This window comes from Vulpes vulpes, chromosome 14, assembly GCF_048418805.1.
Source record: "Vulpes vulpes isolate BD-2025 chromosome 14, VulVul3, whole genome shotgun sequence".
Lineage (NCBI taxonomy): Eukaryota > Metazoa > Chordata > Mammalia > Carnivora > Canidae > Vulpes > Vulpes vulpes.
The window spans coordinates 8,882,451-8,905,820 of record NC_132793.1 but is presented as its reverse complement, the minus strand read 5'-3'; the positions used below and the strand labels follow the sequence as shown (position 1 = coordinate 8,905,820).

At 43.2% G+C, this 23,370-nt stretch overlaps 1 long non-coding RNA gene across 2 annotated transcripts in view; it reads left to right on the top strand.

Moving 5' to 3' along the window:
- Positions 1-23,370, top strand: part of LOC140595282 (uncharacterized) — a 154,467-nt gene that overhangs the window by 125,831 nt on the left and 5,266 nt on the right. The window contains exon 3 of one of the 2 annotated variants that reach the window (XR_011996782.1): positions 18,694-18,814. The exons of the other annotated variant lie outside the window; for it this stretch is intronic. This is a non-coding gene — a long non-coding RNA (uncharacterized lncRNA). The remainder of the gene's footprint in view (positions 1-18,693; positions 18,815-23,370) is intronic. 2 annotated transcript variants of the gene reach the window in all.

Below are 23,370 nucleotides of genomic sequence, written 5' to 3'. Positions count from 1 at the left end.
GGAAAAGTAACAGAAACCTCCCCCACCCTGCCTCCTGTTTGTGTTTACAGTGGATAATAGCAATTAATTCTCTTATCTACTAAATAAATTAGATCCTTGTATTTGTCTCCATCCATGCTCTTTGAAAGCTCCCGGAGAGGAGTCTATTTGTAAAGTCTCTCTGTGCAGCACTCCATTAGATAAGTGGATTGCTTAGTCATTTTTCTTACCCCAGCACTCCTGATGGATTATGCACGTTTGCAATGATACCCTCGGATTTCTGATGCCCATCCCTCCCCCCACATGCACCCACAAAACAGATAATCTGCAGCTGAGTAAAGAACGCTGCTTTTTTAACATGGTGTTCATAAGGCTCATTATCACAAGTAGGGATACAGCCCAGGTATGGAAGACGTGGGGTTATAGATCATTTTCCTGTGCTACCTCTTGAACTGCTTACCTGTTTCTACCAACGAAAAAGGTGTATCAGGCCAATTGCATGATATGTAAACTTCTATCTCAATAAAGCTGTAAGAGAGTAGGAAGGAGAGAGGGGGCAAGGGATGGGGCACAGAGAGGAAAGAAAAGAAGGAGGGAGGACGAAGGAAGAAGAGTGACAGTATCATGTGCATGAACTTACCCCTCAAATTTATAGAAATTGAAAACCGCACATGTATGAATTATTCTGTGCAAAGCTCCCACTGAGCTTTTGAGGCATTAGTGGAAATATATAAACTTGGGTATTCTTAGTACTAGAGTCGATCTCAATTCACCAAATACAAGTTTGTTGTTGTTCTTTTTTTCTTTTTTTTCAAATACAAGTTGTTTTTCTTAATTTTTATTTATTTATTTATTTTATTTATTTTTTAAAATAAATTTATTTTTCATTGGTGTTCAATTTATCAACATACAGAATCACACCCGGTGCTCATCCTGTCAAGTGCAAATACAAGTTTTAAAACCGGGGGCAAGTACCTTAATCTCTCTACACCTCAGTTTCTTTATCTTTAAAATGGGAGCAGTACTCCTTTCTCTTGAAATTAGAGACAAATGCATCCTGTTTCACACAATAGTCAAGGAATAGTGTCAACAACAATTCCTGAAAACTTTTGCATTTCAGTAGCAGTAACACATTATCGGCCACAGGCCTTATGAGTGTGACATGGTGGTACGTCTCAGGAAAGAAAGAACTATAAATAAAGAAAATAAACGCCTGCTTCTAGATTATAAGATCTTGAGGTCTGAGGTGGGTTTTCATTACTCTTTCATCCCCCTGAGCCTAGTAGAGTTATGACACAACATAACAACTCAGTAAATGTTTATTGAAATGTTATGAATTCAACTAAGTTGCTGACACTATTCCTTGACTATTGTGTGAGACAGGATGCATTTGTCTCTAATTTCAAGGGAAAGGAGTACTGCTCCCATTTTAAAGATAAAGAAACTGAGGTGTAGATATTAAGGTACTTGCCCTTGGTTTTAAAACTTGTATTTGGTGAACTGAGATCGACTCCAGTACTAAGAACACCCAAGTCTATATATTTCCACTATGCCTCAAAAGCTCAGTGGGAGCTTTGCACAGAGTATTCATACACACGTTTCTAGGGCTTTCTAGCCCCTGATGCCTATAGAGGCAGGAGAGCTTGCAAAAACAGTCCTCATACCCTGCACATCTTTTTACGTGGTTTTCAGTCTTTTTTTGGAAGAGGGGATTTGTTGATCCTGTTTTCATCAAAATGGGCTCTGTATTTATCCAAAGGCTGGTGCCTTTATAGACTGTTAGCCTATAAAAATGAGTGTGTTGACCTCACAAAGTACTTAATGTTACCTGAGTTACTTGCTCTTTTATTTCCAAGGTTCCTTTTATATACTTAATCACCATTTTGGTGTATCAAATGCCCTGAATAAAAATAGTTAATCAGGCAAATGAAGAAAATAAAATTATTTCATTGCTATTGGTGGTAATTAACTGGCTGATGTATCACTATGGCAAAACATGTGTGTAGTCCACCTTTTCATCCCCTTTCCTCCCCGGTGAACATAGCTTTATCTGGGGAAGTTGATTACACAATCAATACATGCTTATTACTTTAAAAAAATACAAAAATATAGAGAGTAGAAAGATAATCTCTTTGCCCATAAATTCCCTTCCCTGCTCCCATCCGGAAAAAAACAACTGAGCGGTTTACGTGTAGACATATCCATCTTGGCTTTTTAGCAATATGTACTGCAAGGATATGGAACTAGCATTTTGATAAACTTGATTTTTTCATTTAAAATCTATCATGAATGTGTTAAATATACCTCCCACATAATATAAATACCTACGCACACATTTGTACACATGTGCTTGTGTGTATATGCGTGTGCATATGTATGTGCATCTGTTTATACATACACATGCTTACACAGACATAAACATATACATAAACACACATACACATACAAACATATCCTCAATCAATGGGCATTTAGGTCATTTTTCATATGTTCTTAGTTAGAAATTTTGCTGCAATACTCGTCGTAGACATCTGTCTTTATATAGTTGTTTGATTACTCTCTTAGGAAAAGTCCCTGAGAATAGAATTATAAGGTTGTATTTTGTTAATTTTAAAATTTAAAAAGTCAAGTATCTACCTTTATGAAGCATGGTAGAAATAAGCCATGAACACTTGCTTCAAATATTTAAATCGTAACGTTCACGCGTTTGGAGAACACCAGTTTCCATGCCAGAGAGAACATATAGAAAAGGCACTGCCTAGTGCCTGGCATATAGGAAGTACTCAAAAAATGTTAGTTGTAAATACAAATGAGCGATTGTCAGCATGTAATGGAACTCTTGTTCTCTTTACTACAAATTAAGTCTGGGGGAGGGTTCACCAGGCAGCTTGGATCAGTGGAAGCCAGGAGATAAACTGGATCCCATCCATCACAGCACCGCCCCTTCCCAGGAGTTGTTGGTGTCTCTGGATCCCCACCCACCCCCAAGCAGAGGCATTCATCAAGAGCCACACAGAGTTTATCTTCAGTGCCAGGATGGCAGCCACAAGGGACAGAGTCTCTGGGTGAGAGGCCTTGAGTTTACATCTGTGTTTGCAGAGAGTGGACTGGAAGCTTGGGCTCTGTTTTGATTTGTCTTGATTTCCCCAGCAGCCATCAGGCAAATATGCCAAACATGGCACTTAGGATATAAGGGCACCTGGCACATATCTTTCAAGGCTATTCTCCAAGTGCTTCCTACCCTGTTATTTCAGATCCAAGGAGAATAGAACCAACTCTTGCCCCCCCCCCCCAGTGAAATAGGAAGATGCTGATCTCTATGAATCCTTCCTCTCTTATTTTGCTTTCCATCTTTGTTCTCAATGATGCCATAACACCTGCAGCGCACACTCCAGATCTTCTTGCTCTGTGGCCCCAATGCAACAGTGCTGTGTTCCCTTTGTGTGGGACTCTGTAGGGACCAGGCTACTCTAACCAATCAGCTCATGATCTGGTCCTCCAAGAGGATGGCAGTTTGATGGCCTTGCCCTTCCCAGACAAAAGGCAGAAACACTATGGTGGGGCTGGCAGAGGGTGATACCTAGAGAAGAAGTATGTTTTTGAGGAGCCCTAAAATCCCTTACTCCCCATGATGTCACAGTCTGTCCCTGCTCCCAGCAGCCTTGGAATGGGAATGATCCACTTCCTCTGGGGGATTGAAACATAGACAGAAAAGTCTCTGATTCAAAGGTGTTTGCCACCAGAATTTCAGATACAGTTATCCCAAACCTTTTCTGGAGAAAAGATCTGAAAATAATTGCAGTGACAAACCAGGATGAAATCTCAGAGACAAGCATAAGGATCTTGATCATTGAAATAATCTTTGAGCATCCACATTCCTTTCTCTCTGTTTCTTCCCTTGTGGCTCCGAGGGCAGCTCTGCGATAGAACAAGCTGGTGGATGGGTTAGCAGTACTGCCTCCTCCTGTTTTCACTGGGACCTTAGGCAATTCATCAGCTTTACTGGAGCCTCCACGTCCTCTTTCCTACTCCTGTGTGGTCCAGCTGGCCAGGTGGCTCAAATGAGAGAACGCGAAGTCGCACAGTTAATATAAAATAATTGAGGAGTGTTCACTTTATCATGGTTATTATTGGGATGAGGATGATGATTACATGACTGGCTTAAAAAACCCAGTAACTCGGGATCCCTGGGTGGCGCAGCGGTTTGGCGCCTGCCTTTGGCCCAGGGCGCGATCCTGGAGACCCAGGATCGAATCCCACATCAGGCTCCCGGTGCATGGAGCCTGCTTCTCCCTCTGCCTATGTCTCTGCCTCTCTCTCTCTCTGTGACTATCATAATTAAAAAAAAAAAAAAAACCAGTAACTCATGCTGGTAAGATTACTTGACCCATTTCAAGAAAATGCTGGCAAGTCAACATCTGGAACACCCGTCTGTGAAGAAGCCGTGAGACCCAAGAGTGAGGAAGACATGAAGAACACACTAGATGTCAGGGCAGGCTATTTCTTCCCTGGGTCTTTAAAACAACACTTAATGAAATCTTTAACATGCTCCCGGTGCTGTCATGAGTTATTTGCATGCATTTGCCATTAAGCCCCTTCATCAGCCTTATTAAATCAATGAACATGTCATCTCCATCTTACAGATGAGGACAGAGAGGTGAGATACCTGAGCCCAGGTCTCTCAGTTTGTAGTTGGTCTAAGGAAACAATGTGTGGTTCTTGGAACAACAAAGACCTTGAGGTGATGTCACAACCATGATTCACATATTTAGCTCCTCCGTGTTTTGGGGAGGCCTTCATGCCAGACAGTAGTACCAAGACTATAGTGGCTTTTGACTCTCCTAGGAAGTTCCCGTTTCTTTCTCTTTTTTAAAGATTTTATTTACTTATTCACGAGAGACACAGAAAAAGAGGCAGAGATACAGGCAGAGGGAGAAGCAGGCTCCCTGCGGGGAGAGGACTTGATCCCAGGACCCCAGGATCACGACCTGAACCACTGAGCCACCCAGACATCCCAGGAAGTTCTAGTTTCGAGAATGAGAAATACCTGTCTTACCTCTGGTGTGGAGTTGGAAAGAACACCTCGTCCTGAGTGAATGAATGAATGGGTTTATGTTACCGGGCTCTGATTTTCATTCCCTGCTATGTCCCAGAGAGAGTGCGTGCAGCTCCCTCCCATCAGTCTTGCAGGATTGCAACTTTAAGTGGAGCTGACACTACAGAAACAATAATTGGCAAAATATTCACAAGGACCAAAAGACGGTCATTTCCTCAGGCACCAGAAAAGCATAACCTAGTTCTGAGGTTCTCGAAAATGGTGACTGGAATGGCCCTGAAGCCTGGCCCACCCCAGCACAAATGCAGCCCCACTGCTCTCCTTTGAAAGCTGTAATTCTCCACACGAAAGCAGGAAGAACTCTTAACTATTATTTTAGATGACATCCCTTTTTAACTTTAAGCAGTGTTCTTTAAACATTTCTAAACTTTCCCAATTCCTCCCCAATACCATGCTATGAATTTGCTTGTCACTGTAAGCTGTACACAAAGAGAGACACATACAGCAAGCACAAAGATATCAGGAAGTGGTTTTCCTAGCAACAGTAATCATCTGAAAGATCCCAGAACATCCTTTCTATTCATACAGCATTCTGTGTTTTGAATAGCGCTGACAGGTGAAGTGGATTCATAGTATTTAATACAAAAAAATATTGCTAGGGATTGGTACTGCACAAAAGCTCAAATATCCATACTATTCACAAGCAGCTGAATTCACTGTTTTTATAGCTATCTAGATTATTTAGTGAGGCACAATTGCAAAAGCAAATATTCACCTGCTCACCAAATGACTAATCCGGGGTGTATTATGGAAAGTCTGATTCCCGAGACCTCACTCAGGCAACTGGGACACAGCCCTAAATCAAGCCTAGCTCTGTCTATGCAAGCCCGTCTTGTGGATAGAGTCTTGAATGATAAAGAGACATCCCCCCTGCCGGGTCCCTCAGCAGATGTGTCCAGTTTAAAATAAAAATGAGTCAATACCGTTGACAAAATCATCCCCCCCCAAGGAACTCTATCTGGTTATTGCCTTCACTCTATCAGAAACACTCCCATATCACCCCTCTAGTCCTCGCACTAGAAATATACAAAGCAAATTCATTTCTGAAGGTCAAAAAGGAAAAGAAAACACACACAAAAATAACCACTTTAGTTCCATCAGACATGGAGAAAAACAGAAAACAAGAAAGACATAGACCAAAGGCCTAGAGATTGAGGGTTGGGGGACGAAAGGAGCAGGAGGAGGGTAAGAGAGCCCCAACTTGCAACCAAGGCTCTAAGAGGATGTGGAGGGACTGTCACAAAGAGAAAGGGCATTCGAGCCACGCCACCTGATCATCTCTACGAAGTTCACTAGGGTTTTAGTACTGCCATATTGCCTGTGTTATAAAAGCCATATACTGTGAACCTACTATGTGTACAGATCTGTGCAAGGCTGTGGGGGTGAGAGGAGCCTCACTGGGGTTCTCAGCCATACCAATGGGGCACAGACAGAAAGGGCCAAGTGACCATCACAGCTGCCTGTACTGAGCTTCAATCTTGAGCAATGAGTGATTGTCTACGTGACGGTATAGAGGGGGAGGAAGGGGCCTAGTACAGGATAGTTCAGTATATGCTTTGAAATAGCCGGGGTTCGCATTCTAGCTGTGGGGTTGAAAGCAAATTTGTAAAATATGGCAGAGTCATACTTCCCTTACAGGGCTGTTGGGCAGATTAATTGTGGCCATGTCCTTAATGCATCAGGAGCTCTTGTGGGTAGCCACAGTTCTCGAAAAATACCTGTCAGAGACGTGCAAATGAAAACTACGATGGTCAACCAGCTCACACCCCTAAAAACTGGCAAAATGAAAAAGCCTGACAATATCACCTACCGGAATAGGAGCCACTCTTCTGTAGCTAATGGGAGCCTAAATGGTACAAGCATTTTGAGAAGGATTTGGCTAGCTCTGATGCAGTTTAAGATATACACACTCCATGACCTAGAAATTCTATTCTGTATGTTCATTAGAGAAATTCTCAAAAAATGTACCCAAGGAGACTTCTGCAAAAATGAATATGCTCTGTCTGTAATACTGAGAAGCTAGAAAAATCTAAATGCCTGTGCGCAGGGAAATGGATAAACAAGAAGTGGTATATTCATGCAGCAATTAAACTGAATGCACAAGGACTGCATTTATTTAGACTGGGAAATACTTGGTCTATAAGCAACCCTTCGTCCAAAGCAGCTGCTTCAATTCTTCATGTGTTCCAAAGAACTTTCCTCACCCTCCTCTTCCTCCTCCAGCAAAGGGACTTGTCAAACAAATCCATGGACAAAGAGAACAATCATAAGTCACCATCAGCCAGTGTCTATCCCTCTGGCAAACTCAAGGGAGACACAAGGAGCGGGGGGTTAGAAGCTGCACCCATCTTTCTGACTCCAGGCATTCAAGCTGGGGGTGTCGGGGGGGGCACTGAATCTTGGCTCTCTTCTTCTGGGTGGGATAAATGCAAGTGGATATGCTGCTTTTGGATTCCTAGGAAAGTCATTCACATTTCAAAGAACATATGTGTCCCCAGTTTCTCAGTGACAGATGAAAAGAAAGAAAATTCTATGATTTATGAAATGCATGCCATTGTTCCTGCTCATGGAGCGTGTTTCAGCGCCAGTGCGTGAAAGTGGGATTGCATGAATCCTGACCCATGGGCCCACGGAGGAGGAACTGCAGGAGGGTTGGAAGGCAAGGGGAGCAGGTCACAGAACAGCCTGGGGTCCCATGTGACATGAGAGGAAGAGCAGAGATAGCACTTTTGTGGGGGAAAAACAAAAAGAGAGAGAATCAAATTTGGTGTCATTTTGAAAATTCATTGAGAACAAAAATGTGTTCCTGGTCCCTGCATTGGTAAGTGCTGGCAATATAGAGAGTTAAGTCAGACATAAATAACTCTCACCCTTATTCTGGAGACCTGGGATCGAGTCCCGCATTGGGCTCCCTGCATGGAGCCTGCTTCTCCCTCTGCCTGTGTCTCTTCCTCTCTCTCTCTCTCTCTGTCTCTCATGAATAAATAAATAAAATATTTAAAAAAATAACTCTCACCCTTAAAAAAATCTCCCCTCCAAAAAGTATGAGTGAGAAGACAGATAATGAAATCAACAATTTCCAGAAGAGCTGAGTTGAACAGAAGAAGTTCCTGATAGGAGTGTTCGGAGGAGGGAGGGCCAACCCAGAGGGTTTACAGTGAGCAAGGAAGATTATCTTGCAGGGATACAAATGAAACTCAGTTTTAAAGTTGTCAAACACTGGAGGAAAGGCGGCCCAGCCAAGCATTCAACGGAATCCCTTTCTTCCTTCCATTTTGCCCTCCAGTGGGTTTTAGTTGAGTGTTTACTATGCCCTCCATCCTAGGGATACAAGTGTGAGCAAAATCAGACAGCACTGCCTTTCAGAGCTTCACACACAAGTACAGAATTCAGACATGAATCTGGACTTTACTCCAGAGAATACAGATGGAATTCAGCAGGGGGGTAGGGATCTGCGAAGTTGGATGAAAAAAAAACGTGGTATCTTTACTTTCAAAATCCCTTCATTGATGTTTACCATTCCCTTCCATTATGAATTTCAGCAACAAATCCAATAGCATTAGCAATATCTGTGGCTTCGTTCACCAATATAAATCCCATATTTTGTATCTTATTATAATTGTTGCAGATGCTGTAAAATATCACTTGTACTTATTACCACTTCAAAATTACAGCGGCTATTAGACCTTTCACTAGATCTTGTTATTTAATGTCTTAATAAAAAAGCACATTTATTAATATGCAACGTTTAAGAAAATATTTTGATAACCAATTATATTGAAATGCAAGTTTCTTTGTAATCTTATGTATTTTATATCACACATCTGATAACAATATCCTGGTTTTCCCAAACTGCCATAAGGATCCATGGAACAAAAGTATTAAGAAAATTATTAAGAACTGACTAAATGCTAACTGAAACTGATAAAACTTGCAATTTTGCTAAGTGCCATAGAGGGAAGATAAACAATGAAAAAGGGAACTTAGGAATGGAGGTAAATGAGGGTTTCCCTGAGGAAGGAAGTGTGAACCGGGTTATGGAAGAAAAGTAAGTTTTAACTAGCAGAGATGGGGTAAAAGAACATTCTAGAAGGAAAGGTACACACACATGCCTTGAGATGGGTTGGGGATGCTAGTGCAGGGATGTTGGTACAGGGATACCGATGCAGAGATGCTAGTGCAAGAATGAAGGTACAGGGATGCTGGTGCAGGGATGAAAGGGCAGGGGTGCTGGTGCAGGGCTGAGGGTGTAGGGATGCTTATGCAGGGCTGAGGGTGCAGAAATGCAAGTGCAGGGCTGAGGGTACAGAGATACTGGCACAGTGATGCCAATGCAGGGCAGGTGAGGCTCAGAGGATTGTGAAACGTGGCTGAAGCAGTGGGTAGAGGTCTAACAAGACAGAGTCAGAAAGCAGGGGAACACGACAGGACAAGGACACTGGGGTGATGTACGTAGGGACTACATGTGGTTGGGTTTAGCTGAAGGCCAGACCCAGAATAGATAGAGAAAAGGTGAAGCTGCACAGGTCTGCAGGGCTCAGACCACTACTGGCTTTGACTGGTCTGTGATAGTCTGGTCTCTCAGACCTTATCCAGAGGAATGGGAGCCACAGAACAGTTCTCTGGTCGACCTCCCACAGGGAGCCCACACTTGATGAGCTGGTGTATCAGTCAGGGTTCTCCAGAGAACTAGAACCTGTATGTAGAACACAGAACACAAGATATGCAGGGGGATACATTTCAAGGCCCCCAGTGGATGCCTAAAACTGTGGATGGTACCAAACCCTATAGATACTACATTTTCCCCCTATACATTCATACCTATGTTCAAGTTTAACTCACAAATTAGGCACAGTGGGAGATTAACAGCATCAACTAATAATGAAATAGAGCAATTATAAAAAGACACTGTAACTTTATATGAATGTTGTGTCTCTCTCAAAATAGCATTTTAAAGATTTTCTTTATTTATTTGAGAGCGAGAAAGAGAGCCTGAGCAAGGAGGTGGGGAGAGGGAGAAGCAGGCTGCCCACTGAGTAGGGAAATCAAGGCAGGAATCTATCCCAGGACCCCCAGGATCATGACCTGGGCCAAAGGTAGGCATTTAGTTGACTGAGCCACCCAGGTGCTCCTCTCTCCAAGTATCTTACTGTACTGTCCTCACCCTTCTTGCGATGACATGAGAGGATACGATGCCTACGTGATGAGCTGGAGTGAGTTGAGTGACATAGGCGCTGTGACAAAGTGTTAGGGTACTATTGATCTTCTGACAAAACATCAGAAGGAAGATCACCTGCTTCCAGACCATGAGAAACTGAAACCATGGTTGGGGGTGGGGAGAATGCTGTATGTATATTTAATTCTCAGATTCTCACTGTTTGTGGCAGGTATGTTCTCTAAAGTTGCCCCAGACACTGAATTCGTGACATTGTTCCTACGGGAAATACAGGGCTGGGTTCTGGTGAGCCTCTGGTCGCAATAGTTTCATTAACTGATCAATACATAACCTTGTTTTATGTGTGTTTCTGTTTCAAGACACCTTATTTAAAACACGTTGTTGATTCATTAACACTGAACTCACAGCCAACAGCACTATATCTCATGCTCAGACAATGCTTATTTAACATGCATATTCTCTCCACAAGCCCCATCACGGCCTTTTTTGCACTTGGGAACAGCTAGGCAGTGCTTCTTGGGGCACGATGCTCAGGGGCCATTTTATTTTATTTTTTAAATATTTTATTTATTTATTCATGAGAGACAGAGAGAGAGAGAGAGAGAGGCAGAGACACAGGCAGAGGGAGAAGCAGGCTCCATGCAGGGAGCCCGATGTGGGACTCGATCCCGGGTCTCCAGGATCAGGCCCTGGGCTGAAGGCGGCGCTAGACTGCTGAGCCACCCAGGCTGCCCACTCAGGGCCCATTTTAAACAGTGAAACCATTGACAGAAAGCCCAGCGATGCCAAACGTGTGGCACTGAATAGGTTGCAAAAGGACACACTTATTTCCAGGATGAGAGAAGCATGAAACAAGAAGGCGGACCATTGCCTTGCTGGACCTCAGCTGGGGACATGTGCATCAGGTGACTCAAATCTTTCACCATCTGCGCCTGTCATGATTGAGAGCAGCACGAGTATTAATTTTGAGGTTTCAAATACGTTAGAGCGAGCAGGCAACCTGGTAAATACCGAATCCACAAATAATGAGCTTCAACTGTCTATACGTGATTTCTTTCAAGGAATTGGCTCACATGCCTGTAGAGGCTAGCAAGTTCGCAATCCAGAAGGCAGGCCAGCAGGCTGGAGCTTAGGCAGGAGCAGATGCTGCAGTGTTGGGGAAGAGTTTCTCCTTCCTCGGGGAAACGTCAAGTTTTGCTCTTAGAGACTTTCCAAGGATTAGTGGAGGGCCACCCATATCATATTATCGAGCGAAATCTCCTTCATTTAAAGCGAACTGATTACAAAATGTTAACCATGTCTACAAAAGACCCCCAGGAGCCACCCCTAGATGAATGTTTGCTTGACTGAGTGCTAGAGCCTCACCGACGTGACACATGAAAGTAGTAACCATCACTGATGGTGTGGAAGGGAGGGAGAGCCAGCTGCAAACCATGTAGATCATTGAGGTGAGAAAATCCTGTTACTTGGGCCCTGCTCTTAGAGTTTCTAGAATCCTTTCCCTCCTTCTGGGCATTTAAGAGCTCCCTGCTACCGCCTCCAGGGAAGAGGACTGGGTGGAAGGACAGAAGGCCATGGAGGGCAAGGGCCAAGAGGTGTGGCTATGGAGCTCAAAATACTTTGAGAGTAAAGTCCTAATGCATTTGTCATGTATTTCCCCATGGCCTCTCAGCTACTTCTGCCACTATTATTCATTTTTCGTTAAGATTGTGGAGTCTGAAGCTCTTGAGTGGCTCAGTTGGCTGGGTATCCAACTCTTGATTTTGGCTCAGGCCATGATCTCAGGATCGTGGGATTGAACCCCGTGCTGAGCTCTACCCTCAATGGGGAGTCTGACTGAGATTCTCTCCCTCTGCCCCTCTACACACTCTGTCTCAAATAAATAAATCATTTTTTAAAAAGATGTAGAGTCGGGACACCTGGGTGGCTCAGTGGTTGAACATCTGCCTTTGGCTCTGGGCGTGATCCTGGAGTCCTGGGATCGAGTCCTGCATCTGGCTTCCAGGAGGGAGCCTGCTTCTCCCTCTGCCTATGTCTCTGCCTCTCTCTGTGGGTCTCTCCTGAATAAATAAAAGAAACCTTAGGAAAAAAAAAGATGTAGAGTCCTATAAAGTAGTTGCATTGTAGTATCACTGAGGTATTTTTTTAGTAACAAAATATCTGGTTAAAATACTCCGGATAAAGTATCCAAAATGGTTAAAGAGGAGAAAGAAGGAGAAGGAGAAGATGGGGAAGGAAGAGAAAGAAGAAGAGGAAGGCAGAGGAGGGAGAAGGAGATGAGAATATATAGTAAAGCCTGCATGTGGCCCACAGAGCCTGGAGTATCTCCCATCTGACCCCTCCCAACACAAGTTTCCTGACCTTGGGCTTGGGAACTGGACCATGGCCTCAAGGATGGAGCCTCCATCTTCCCACTGTCCTTCACATGCCAGCCTCGTCCTCCCTCATGGACAGCCACCATGCCTACAGATGCCTGGCTGAGGAAGGGACAGAACTTTGTCATCTAGTGTCTCTCTTTTACCACAAGGGAAGATCCTTTCCAGAAGACCCCAGTCTACCTCCCTCAGCCTCCGTTGGCTGAAACACCATCACATGGGCTAGCTGCAGGGGAGGCTCCATGGGCTGGAACACAGCCACACGGGCTAGCTGCAAGGGAGGCTGGGAAAGGGTTGGCTGTTTTAAGACTCCCCGTGGGAGGACTCCTTTCACATAAAGAAGCAGCAGGTGGGATTACCTGTTGGGTTGACATCCACCAGTGTTTGCTCACGGGAACACTCCGCCTCCCCAGAGCTATTTATAATAATACCAACCATTTATGGTGTGAAGACAGGGACACTGTCCTTGTGTTAGATGCTGGTCAGTGCTAAGGGTCCACCCTCCTGTCTGTGGGATGCAGAGGCGAAAAGCATGCAGCTGATCAGCTGGGATTCATGCTCAGCTCTCCAGAGCACTTTAGGTCTTAATCTTTGTGGTGGTTAGCCAGGATAGAAACCTAAAATTCATTACCTTGTATACCTAAAGTCCATTCACTTTATGTATTATGTGATACCCTAATAGAAAAAGGTATAAAACTGCTACACACAAAAAAAAGAGTACAGGGGTCTTTACATCATCCTACTAAATACATACAAAGACACATTTATACAAATACTTGTGTACGTATCCATCCGTATATATGTATAGATCCCATATCCTCTATGTACGTAGATAGGTGTGCAGATACACGTTAGCTGGTGTGTATTGAGTCCAATTAAGAGCAACTGGTATATGGTGAGGGTCAGCAAAGCTGACCAGGGATTCCCATCTCCTTCCCAGGCAACTATGCTCTATAAGAAGCTTTCTCTTTGATCTCACGTTTACCCCTTGTCATCACCCTTCCAGTAGCTCCTGGATTTGCAAGGTCCTAGATAAGATGCAGAATTACTCTCCACCACAGAATCTATGGGATCCCTGAGAAAAGGCAATGCCCACCTCTTTGTGACATCTTCTTTAAATAATCAGTAGAACTAAAAAATTAAAAACCCTTGTAACAGTGACTTTAAATAAGAGAATTTTTTTTTTTAGCATTCCCCCTTGCTTTTCTTCTCAAAACACAAGGGGCTAATTAAAAGTAGAAAAGTTCTTGTTTGATCAGAAATTCTTATGTTTAGGAAAAAAGCAGAGAAAACTACTCTCATATTCAGGAAGGGCTTAATTGGCTTTAAAGGCACCAAAGTCCCTTTCTCTCTCTGGGACATTCCAGGTGAACCTTCTTTTCTGAACCCACAAAGAACAGGTAAAGTGATGGGGTCATGAGAATTAGAGCTTCCACTTGAAAGATGGTCTTTTGATTTGAATATATGAGATTCTCTTCCAACCCAACACATATGATTCTTCTCTGAGCACCTCCTGGAAGTCCTGGTCTTTTGGCTGACTTCTCTCCATAAATGACTTTATTACTTGAGCTGTAAGCTTGTTTATTGAGGAAGATGTGTGTGGTGGTCCCTAATGGAGCATGTCGGCATAAAAGCCCCATTATACTGAGTCAGGACTGGGTCCATCCATTTCGCGCCACACTCCCTCCTGGATTTATTAGAATTAGTGCAGGAAAAGTGAGTGCTCGATGTAGCACAGCCTTTCTGAAGCGAATGTGTTTCCACCACTAGAGTAGACTAGAAAAAGAATTCCCTGGGCTCATAGGTGCTCCTACCAAGAGGAACCATGGAGTTCATCAAAAGATGAACATCACTGAAAGTGGGTACAAGATAGCAAAGTGATGTATCTATGGAAAAGGAAAATTCACAAACGTTCTTTCCACCACAGCGACCCTAAAAGTCAGCCTGTCCATTGGTTGGGAGACTGTTTTCAGTTCTGATTTGTTAAGTGGACGACTAAAATGATTGCATCAGGAGAAAGTCACACACAATTCAGTTTAGCATTAGAATTTTTTTTTGTCTTATAAAGTGCCTATCTCTTGACTCTTGCCAATTTTTGTTTAGTAATTAAAGCAGGAACTCATTTATCCACTAAAGGAGACAAGTGTGCATGAAGGTGTGTGTTGATCTGGCATGTCCTTGCAGAGAGCATGCTCCTGTTGCCCTCTCTGCGCATTGTTCAGTTACTGATACTGTCACCTAAAAACGACACTGGTGGGAATGCCAGCAAGGGTGACTTGGGTGTAGGGGTGGGAATAGTCATGGTGGGGTGTGAGGGTAAGGAGAGCAAACCTGACAAAGAATGAAGCACAGCAGGGAAAGCGAAGCACTGGCTCTTGGACGGTATTTGCACTGACCTGGCTTGCATCTTTGGAAGATCTGTTTCATCACTGTCCGAATCTTTGGAACTATCTGTGAATAATAGATGAGGCATTTGGGTTGTCTAAGGTGTGTTATGTCTTGTGCTCTCTTTAAAAGAGCTAGGATGCACGTTACTTATTACCCATCAACACGAGACAAACTCCCCAGTCTTATCTAAAAGGTATCAGTATTTTTGCCGTGATGTTGCCCAATGCAAAGATTATGAAGCATCACCTTAATAACTAAGATTTCTGGGTTAAGTGTGAGAGGTACCTGGTCATAAGTGCCGGTGGACAGTTACTTAAATAATTCAGAAAGATCTTATGGCTCCATAAAATGAATGCCTACAACTCTTGTGTCTCCAATCCCTTCTGCTGACCATCAGGAAAGTATAAATAAGGATTCTACTTGGTTGAAAGTGATAATAATCTGCTGGATGTGGCTTAAGCAAAAAACAAAAGGGATTCATTTTAAAGATATTCCATGTTTTATGGGGTGCAAAGGTTATAAAGCATCTGGGTCTTGGGGAAGGTTTAGAATCAGATATTAAAATGCCAATGAATATATTTTGTTCCAGCTCTCAGCACTGCCCTTCTCGGGACATCTGCTGCAAGATGGCTAAGCGAATCGGGCTTTCTAAAATTAAGTCCTGGTGGTCATTATCATTATCTCCCAATAGTTAGAGAAAGGTGTTAGCTCTGAGTCTCCTCCCAATTTACAACCATGTTCCAATGAAAGTGAATATCAGGCCAGATTTTGTTTTCTTAACAAACAGACACAGAACAGGCATGACCCAACTCCCTCCATTGAGGTGCCCCAACCACATCCTGCTTAAAAAGTCTTCTAGAAGCAAAGAACACATTTTATGTTAATTCACTGAATTTAAATTTAAGAAAAAGAAGCAAGGGCGCCTGAGTGGCTCAGTTGGTTGGGCTTCTACCTTGGGCTCAGGTCATGATCCCAGGGTCTTGGGATCGAATCCTGAATCAGGCTCCCTGCTTAGCAGGGAGTCTGTTTCTCCCTCTGCCTTTACACCCCGCTTGTGCTCTCTCTCTTTCTCACTCTTTCTCAAATAAATACATAAAATCTTTTTAAAAAATAAAGAAAAAGAAGCAAAGGTAATGGTACTCCAGCACAAAGGTTGACACACTTTTTTTTTCTCTAAAGAGCCCATATGTTTTTTTAAGTTTTGCAGGTGATACAGTCTCTGTTGCAACTACTCAGGTCTGTCTTAGTGTGAACACAACTACAGACAACATGTAAATGTATTAATGTTGGTATATTCCAATCAACTTTATCTATGAACCGAAATTGTAATTTCATAATTTTCATAGGTCAAGAAATATTGTCCTTTGATTATTGCTAGCCACTTAAAAATGTAAAAGTGATTCTTAGCTCACGGGCTGTGCAAGATCAGGTGGTGGGCTGAAATTGGCTAGTAGGCTGTGGTTTGCCGACCCCAGCTCTAACAGGGTATTCCTAATGATGGTGGCATGATCAAGAGTCTGCCAAAGCAGCACGATCCTAGAACCATTTACTAATCAAGCATGGGACAACTTTGTGACAAGATGATTCTGTGGTTATTTTTCACATAGCCTTCAAAAGGAGGGCTGCATTATGCCATCTACAGAACACCAAGTAGAAACCAGAACATTCTTTGATAATAATGATAAACCCTAATATGCTTGAGGGCTACCTCAACTTCCAGCCCGTGTTCAGATCTCATTCAATTGTCCACCAATATCCATTTATTGTCACAGGTTATAATCTCCTCCAAAAATAGGCCTCTATCATGTTGAATCTTAAGCAATAAGCATCCCTGCAAGTATCTCCAAGTATCTCCATATCCCCATCCATTAGTGTGGTCCACACTGTCCAGCGTTTCACTTTGCCTGTTACACCCAGCTTCTGAGAAACTGTCTCTGGGGAGACTCTTAACTATGCTGCAGGGCTTCCTATTGTGGTTGAAAGGTTGACTTTTAGCATGGCTTCCGCTTGCTCTTCATCTAAAATGTGTTTGGCTCTCCCTTCAGGCCCACTTTTGAAGTTCAGAGACCCACCACAAAAGTTGTAAGCCACCGCAGAATAGTTCTTGGGCTAGCAAAGCGCTTTCCCAAGGCCAAACTGATGTTTCCACCTGCCTCCATTTGCCATGTCCCTGTTGAAATTCACATCAAAGAAAAAGGATTCACAGTTTGTGTGGAGATACTGTGATGTTTACTTCTGCAGGAAAAATAAACAACTGCAAAACAAATCAATTATCAGAGAAAATTGAAAAGGAGAACACCATTGTAAATCCTGAAGAGCACAGCGCAAAATATACTTCGTGTCAATTTTATTAACCGTGGTCAATTTTCCAATGATCAGAAATTGGCAATTTCATCTGGTTCAATATAATTTGAAGTAAATTATAGATAACTTACTGGAATCAGATAATTCTTTTCTTTTACTGCAGGTAGCCTTGTTCAGCTTCCCAATTTCTAGACCAGACAATATGGCGCTGCTACTGCTCAAATTTTTGCTTTCTAAAGAGAGAAAGAGGGAGAGAGTGAAAGAAACAGAGTGACACCAAATAATAGAGAGACTGCATTTCTTCTTTTTTTCTTTTCTTTTTTTTTTTTCACCTGCTTTCTTGAAGATTAGTTGACCATATAGTTGTGAGACTGAGTTTCTTTTTGGCCCAGACCTAGGTCCTAGAGAAGGGGCTTTGAACAGCTCTCATTCCTGGACCAATCAAGGAGGTGGTTCAGGTGGGGGTGAAACCAAAGTCACCGCATAAAGGAGTCTCCAAGACTCCAACACTATGGACCAGAGTAGAGTGGTAACCAAGACAGTGATCATTGCAAGCCTGAGAGACACCCCAATAATCGTCCTTCAAGAATGTGAGCCTTCAAACCACTATTCCATTGCTATGTTAGGGCTGTGTATGAGCCTTGAGAAAAAGAAGTGATATTACCAATAGTCAACACCAGACATCAGAACAGACTCAGGGCATCAAGAAGTGGCCAAGCCATACCAGTGCACACCCTGCTCAGATAGGACAAGTTCCTCTGACTGGCATACCACTGCTCCTTCTAGAGTCAGTTCTGTTGTGGACCTAGGCAATGAGCAAGGGCCTTTCCAGTAGAGAGGCCTACACGAGACTGGGCAAAGAGACAGACAGGGAGCTGGTGTGCCTTCTCCCAATTTTGCAATTTGTCACTTTGGTCTTTTGGTATTTGTTGCCCAGTGAGCTGCTAAGCTTCTGTGTTCACCAAGCATTCTTGTCCATCTCTGGAAAGGAGAAAGCATGAATAAGCACCCAGTCTGAATGTTGTCTTGCGTGTCTGCTTTGAAGAAGCGTTTCTAAAAATACCTTAGGGCTAAATTGCAGTGTCAAGGTTTAAAACCTTTCACTGTCTAAATGACATAGCTCGGTCGATTTGCTTCTCAGCCCAAGGAATGTGAGCAAGTATGTCTGCAATGACTGCAGCATTCATCTGCCTTAGGAGTCCCTATTCCCAGCAACAGCCATGGGTGACACAGCCTAAGCCCCTCGTCCCTGCTAATCAGAACAAAGAGTCCTCACCCCAACAGGTGGCAGCTTATAAGAGAGCCTCAAAATTTGCCGAATGAATCCTGGAATGTTCTATCTTCTCCACCTCAAGGTTTCTTGAGCTCTTGTGTCTCTTCGGCACCAGTCAACTCCATTATTCTCCACTGGGAGGAGAGAGGGACCAAATCTCTGCTGTTGGAGACGTTGCGCAGTGCTTCCCACACGGAAGACAGGTGAGAATGGAATGTAAGCCTCATGGGACAGGAGAAAATGTCAGGGGTCACTGAGGGAGCTAATCTAACAGATGGATGCATGCCTTCATGTTGAAGTATAGGGGATGTTCTACTTTCATGGCTTCCTGCTAGGTCCCCAGTAGATATTTATCAAACCAGAGTGCACACTGGGAATTGGTGATGTTCAGAAGAAGAGAAGGCAGGAGGCAGGAGGAGGGCCCCTGGGACTGGGTTGTTTGCAAATACTGGAGGGGTCATGCTTCAACAGAGTAGAGCTTCCACATGACCTAAGGTCATGAGCTTACCACTGCTTAAAGAATACATCCCAAACTACTCACTGGGCCTGCAAAGGTCTATATAAGTGGTTCTCAAAATCACTTGAAGAGTATTAAAAAATATTGATGCCTGGACGGACCATGGGCCAATCCCTGGGATGGGGGCCTCAGCATCTGCATATTTTGCACACTATAGGCTGGGAGCCTCTGCTGCCATAATCTGGAACTAACCTATCTGTCTAGATTTGTTCAGGGCTCCTGTCTCATTGGCCTCCTTTCTATTCCTGGAATATTCCAAGTTCATTCCAAATTCAGGGCTTTTGCTTTCCCTGGTTCCTGTGCTCGGAAGAGTCTTCTTCCTCATTAAAGCTTGCTCATCAGCTCAAAATGTTAGTGAGGCCTTCCCTGACCCTCTGTACTGGTTTCCTAGGGCGGCTGTGACAAAGTACCCCAGAGAAGGTGGCTTAAAACAACAGAAGTATATTTTCTCATAGTTCTGGAAGCTGGAAGTTCAAAATCAAGATATTGGCAGGGCCATGCTCTCTCTGAAGCCTCTAAGGGAGGGTGCATTCCATATCTTTCTCTTTGCTTCAGTGGTTGACAGCAATCATTGGCATTTCTTGGCTGGAAGATGCATCAGTCCAATCTCTGCCTCTGTCCTCTGTCCACACGTGGTGTTTTCCCTGTGTGTCTTCACATTGTCTTCTCTCAGCAAACATCTCTTCTCCAATTTTTATGAGGATACCAATCACTGGCTCCCTGTGATAAAATCATTTTGACTTGATTACATCCACAAGGACCATGTTCCAATTAAGATCACGATCATAGGTACCAGGGGTTAGGACTTCAATATGTTTTTAGAGGGGACTCAATTTCACCCATAATGCTCTCCATCCAACGTAGCTTCTCCTCACTCTCTCTGGCCATTATTGCTTCACTTTTCTTGACTATGTTTGAAACGACCTCACTTCTTGATTAGTTTATTTGTGTGCTGACTGTCTTCCTCACTGAATGTAAGTTCCATGAGATCAGGAACCTGGGTTATCTAGGGGGGGGCCCACCGTGTTGACCATGCCTGAAAGGGTGCATATTAAATATTTGGATTAATGAAGTAGGACTAATGATCAAAGAATAAAAATTACAGGGAAGCAGATTTTGGTTCACCCTGAGGAAGACTTTTATATAATTAAGGCCCACTCAAAATGAAACAGTTGCTTTTTTTTTTTTTTTTAAAGTAATGAGTTCCCCATCATGGGAGAAGTTCTTTCCAATGTTGGGTAATGTCTTGGCAGGGATACTGGAGGGAGGATTCACATGTCAGTTCAGGAATGGATTTATGACCTCTAAGGACCTTTTAAATCCAGAAGTTCAATAATTCTATATTTGAGCAGAGACTTTTAAAACACACAGTGTCTCAACAAAATGACTCTAATGGTGAAAACTTCAGGCAGGCGGAAGTTCCTCAGCTCGCCCTCTGACAGGTGAAATCTTGTGACAGCCCTCATACCACATTACGTTTGTAGCCTCCCTCTGTCTCGTGAGTCTATTCTTAAGTGTAGTTAGAATTTCTTCTTCTTTTATTTATTGATGATTATTTTGGGGGGTAGGCCCTTTCTAGCTCAGAGAAAACAGCAGAAGGAGATTTAACATTTCTGGTCGGGATCTCTTTAATGTCTTCACTGAGCCTGTTACAATGAGAATCTTGTATTACGTTGGCCCTGTCTTGAGAAAGGAGCACCTTCTCTGTTGAAAGCTCTTGCTGCCAGGGGACTCAGTGTTACCAGAGCAGTCAACTTTGATTTGTGTATCAATAATATCGTGTCAGTAGCCAGAGGGTATGGCATCAGGGCGTTCCAGATGCTTTTATTGGTGCTTTTGCTGGAGGATTATTTCAAATTAACTTCAGTCTCTTGGAAGACACTGAACAGTAGAATGCTATTTCCCATTTGTAAACAAAATGGTGAATAATTACAGGAGAAACCAAGACAGGCTGATTTCTAGGAAATGTCACGTCTGCAGATCTTAATTTTCTCCAAGCACTGTTGCCCTGTTCCTCTTCTCCTGTTGCTTATATCCTCGCAGGTGTAATACTGAATAGAACCTGGTTACAGGGTGATGGGTGGCTTCACAGCCACTCAACAAAATAACTAGAGACTCTTTTGCTGCCTCTGTATCCATGGGGCGAGATTGGGAGGCTGGGGAAGATAGAGTGGCAGTTTTAAATGGTATAATACAATGTTAAAAAAAAAAAAGTTTGCATGTGATGGTGAAGGTAATGGTGTATACATTCTGGAGAAGACTGCAAAGCAAAGGGAGCAAACCACAAATTACCTGTGATTCTATCACCCAGGATAGCCACTGTTCACCATTTCGGTTTGTTTACTTTGGCTGTTCTCTCCATCCCTCCTGCCCTCCTTCTCTCTCTGAAATAATACTATTTGTTCACTTAATAATATAAAACAGTGGCTAGCAAGCCTTTCCTATAACGAGCTAGGTAGTAAATAAATATCTTGGGCTTTGCTGGCCAAAGGGGCCTCCATCCCACCTACTCAGTCCTGCAGCTGCAGAACAAAACCAGCCAGAGATGGTAAGAAAGCAAATTGGTGTGGCCAAGATGCCACCCAGACATTCACAAAAAATGCCTGATGGGCAGGATCCGTCCCGTTGGCCAGGGTTTGCAGACTCCTGATACAGCATGGTATTTTTTTACACATCACTAATAGTTCTCAACACCATTTTCAAAGATGCCAGAGTATACCATTGCATTCATGCACTGTAATCTTTTAGACAATCCATTGTTGTTGGATATATTATACATGATTTCCATTTTTCATTGTAGTAAGTAACACAGTGATGACCATTCTTGTGGCTAAATCTTTCAACACAGTCTTGATTATTTTCCTTGGTATACATTAATTAAAAGACCATTGATAAGCCTGAGATATGTGCAAAGGCCTCACCGATTTCAGTTGTCCCAGAGGCATGCAGTTGTAGCCTGCTCCTCCTGTGTAGGCAATTCCCTCTGTACGTTTTCCTGGTGTTGAACGTAAATTCACCCATAGTGGTATTAGGGCCCTGAAGTTAGCGCCAGTGATTATTGTCAGAAGGAGAGAGGAGAGGGAGAGATAAAGAGCTGTTTCAGGTTTCTTTTTGTGGGTCACAAATATTTTGAGAATATGAGAAAAACAAAGTCTGTTCTCTGAAGGAAAATGCACACCCCACAACATTCCACCTGTAATTTCAGAAGGCCCAAAGAAACCTAGGCAGAGAAGCACAGTAACAACTGTCCCCATAAAAATCTACATCCCTGGAGACAGGCGCCCAAACTGGGTAAGACCTTCTGCCCGTTGGTCTATCTTCTTTTTTCAGCATGGTCTAGTGGAGGTTTAGTTCTCCTGGTCGAAATTCTCTAAACCTAATTTTACGTGTTCTTATTATTGTTTCTTAAATGCTGTAATCCCAGTTGTGCGATGAAGTGGGAAAAGAAAGAAAGGGGCTAGAGGAAGGAAGGGAGAATAAAACAAATGATGAAGAAATTGAAGAGAACAAGAAAAACAGAAGAAACACAGGTCAGGAAAATGAAGACCATGTCACTAGTTTTGCCCCCATCTCAAAGATTTGAAGAATGTGTAACAAAGGCCCCAAATCCCCAAGCAAATTTGAGGCCTTGCCGTTGCTGTTGAATCTGGCCCCATGTTCTACCCACGTTTATTGACTTTTGCTCCAAGCATGGCTCTTCTGTAGACACTAGGAAGACTGTCCAGGGAGCAGCAGTACACACGCTCCAGGGTCTGTCTCGTTACATACATGGGGCAGGCTGCCTGGTGCGGCCCTTGGCAGCATCATGTTGGAGCACACAGGTCTTGACTAAAGTAGCCAGCTCGGCTCAATGTGCCATGAAAGAGCAAGGGCTCAACTTTATAAGCTACATCCAAAATCCAGATTTTTATGTGAATCTCCCACTATTAGAATGTTGGCAATGGTTTTTTAAAATTTAGATTACAAAGGGTAAAAAAGGCACAATTCTGAGCCTACACGTAGCCTGTGGGGAAAGATACTGTCATCTCTTTAAGTTGACATTTGTGACATTGTAACTGAAATAACTTTTCGTGTCATACTGGTGTCCACTTGTGTAGGCAACTCCCAAGTTCTGTATATTCTCTCAATATGTGGTTGTATCCTAACGGAACATCTTTTCCTTGGGCATTTTCTTTCAAGCAGCTAACTATCATGTGCCAAGAGAAAACATGAAGGATGAATCCAAGCAAGTTGTCTTCTCTG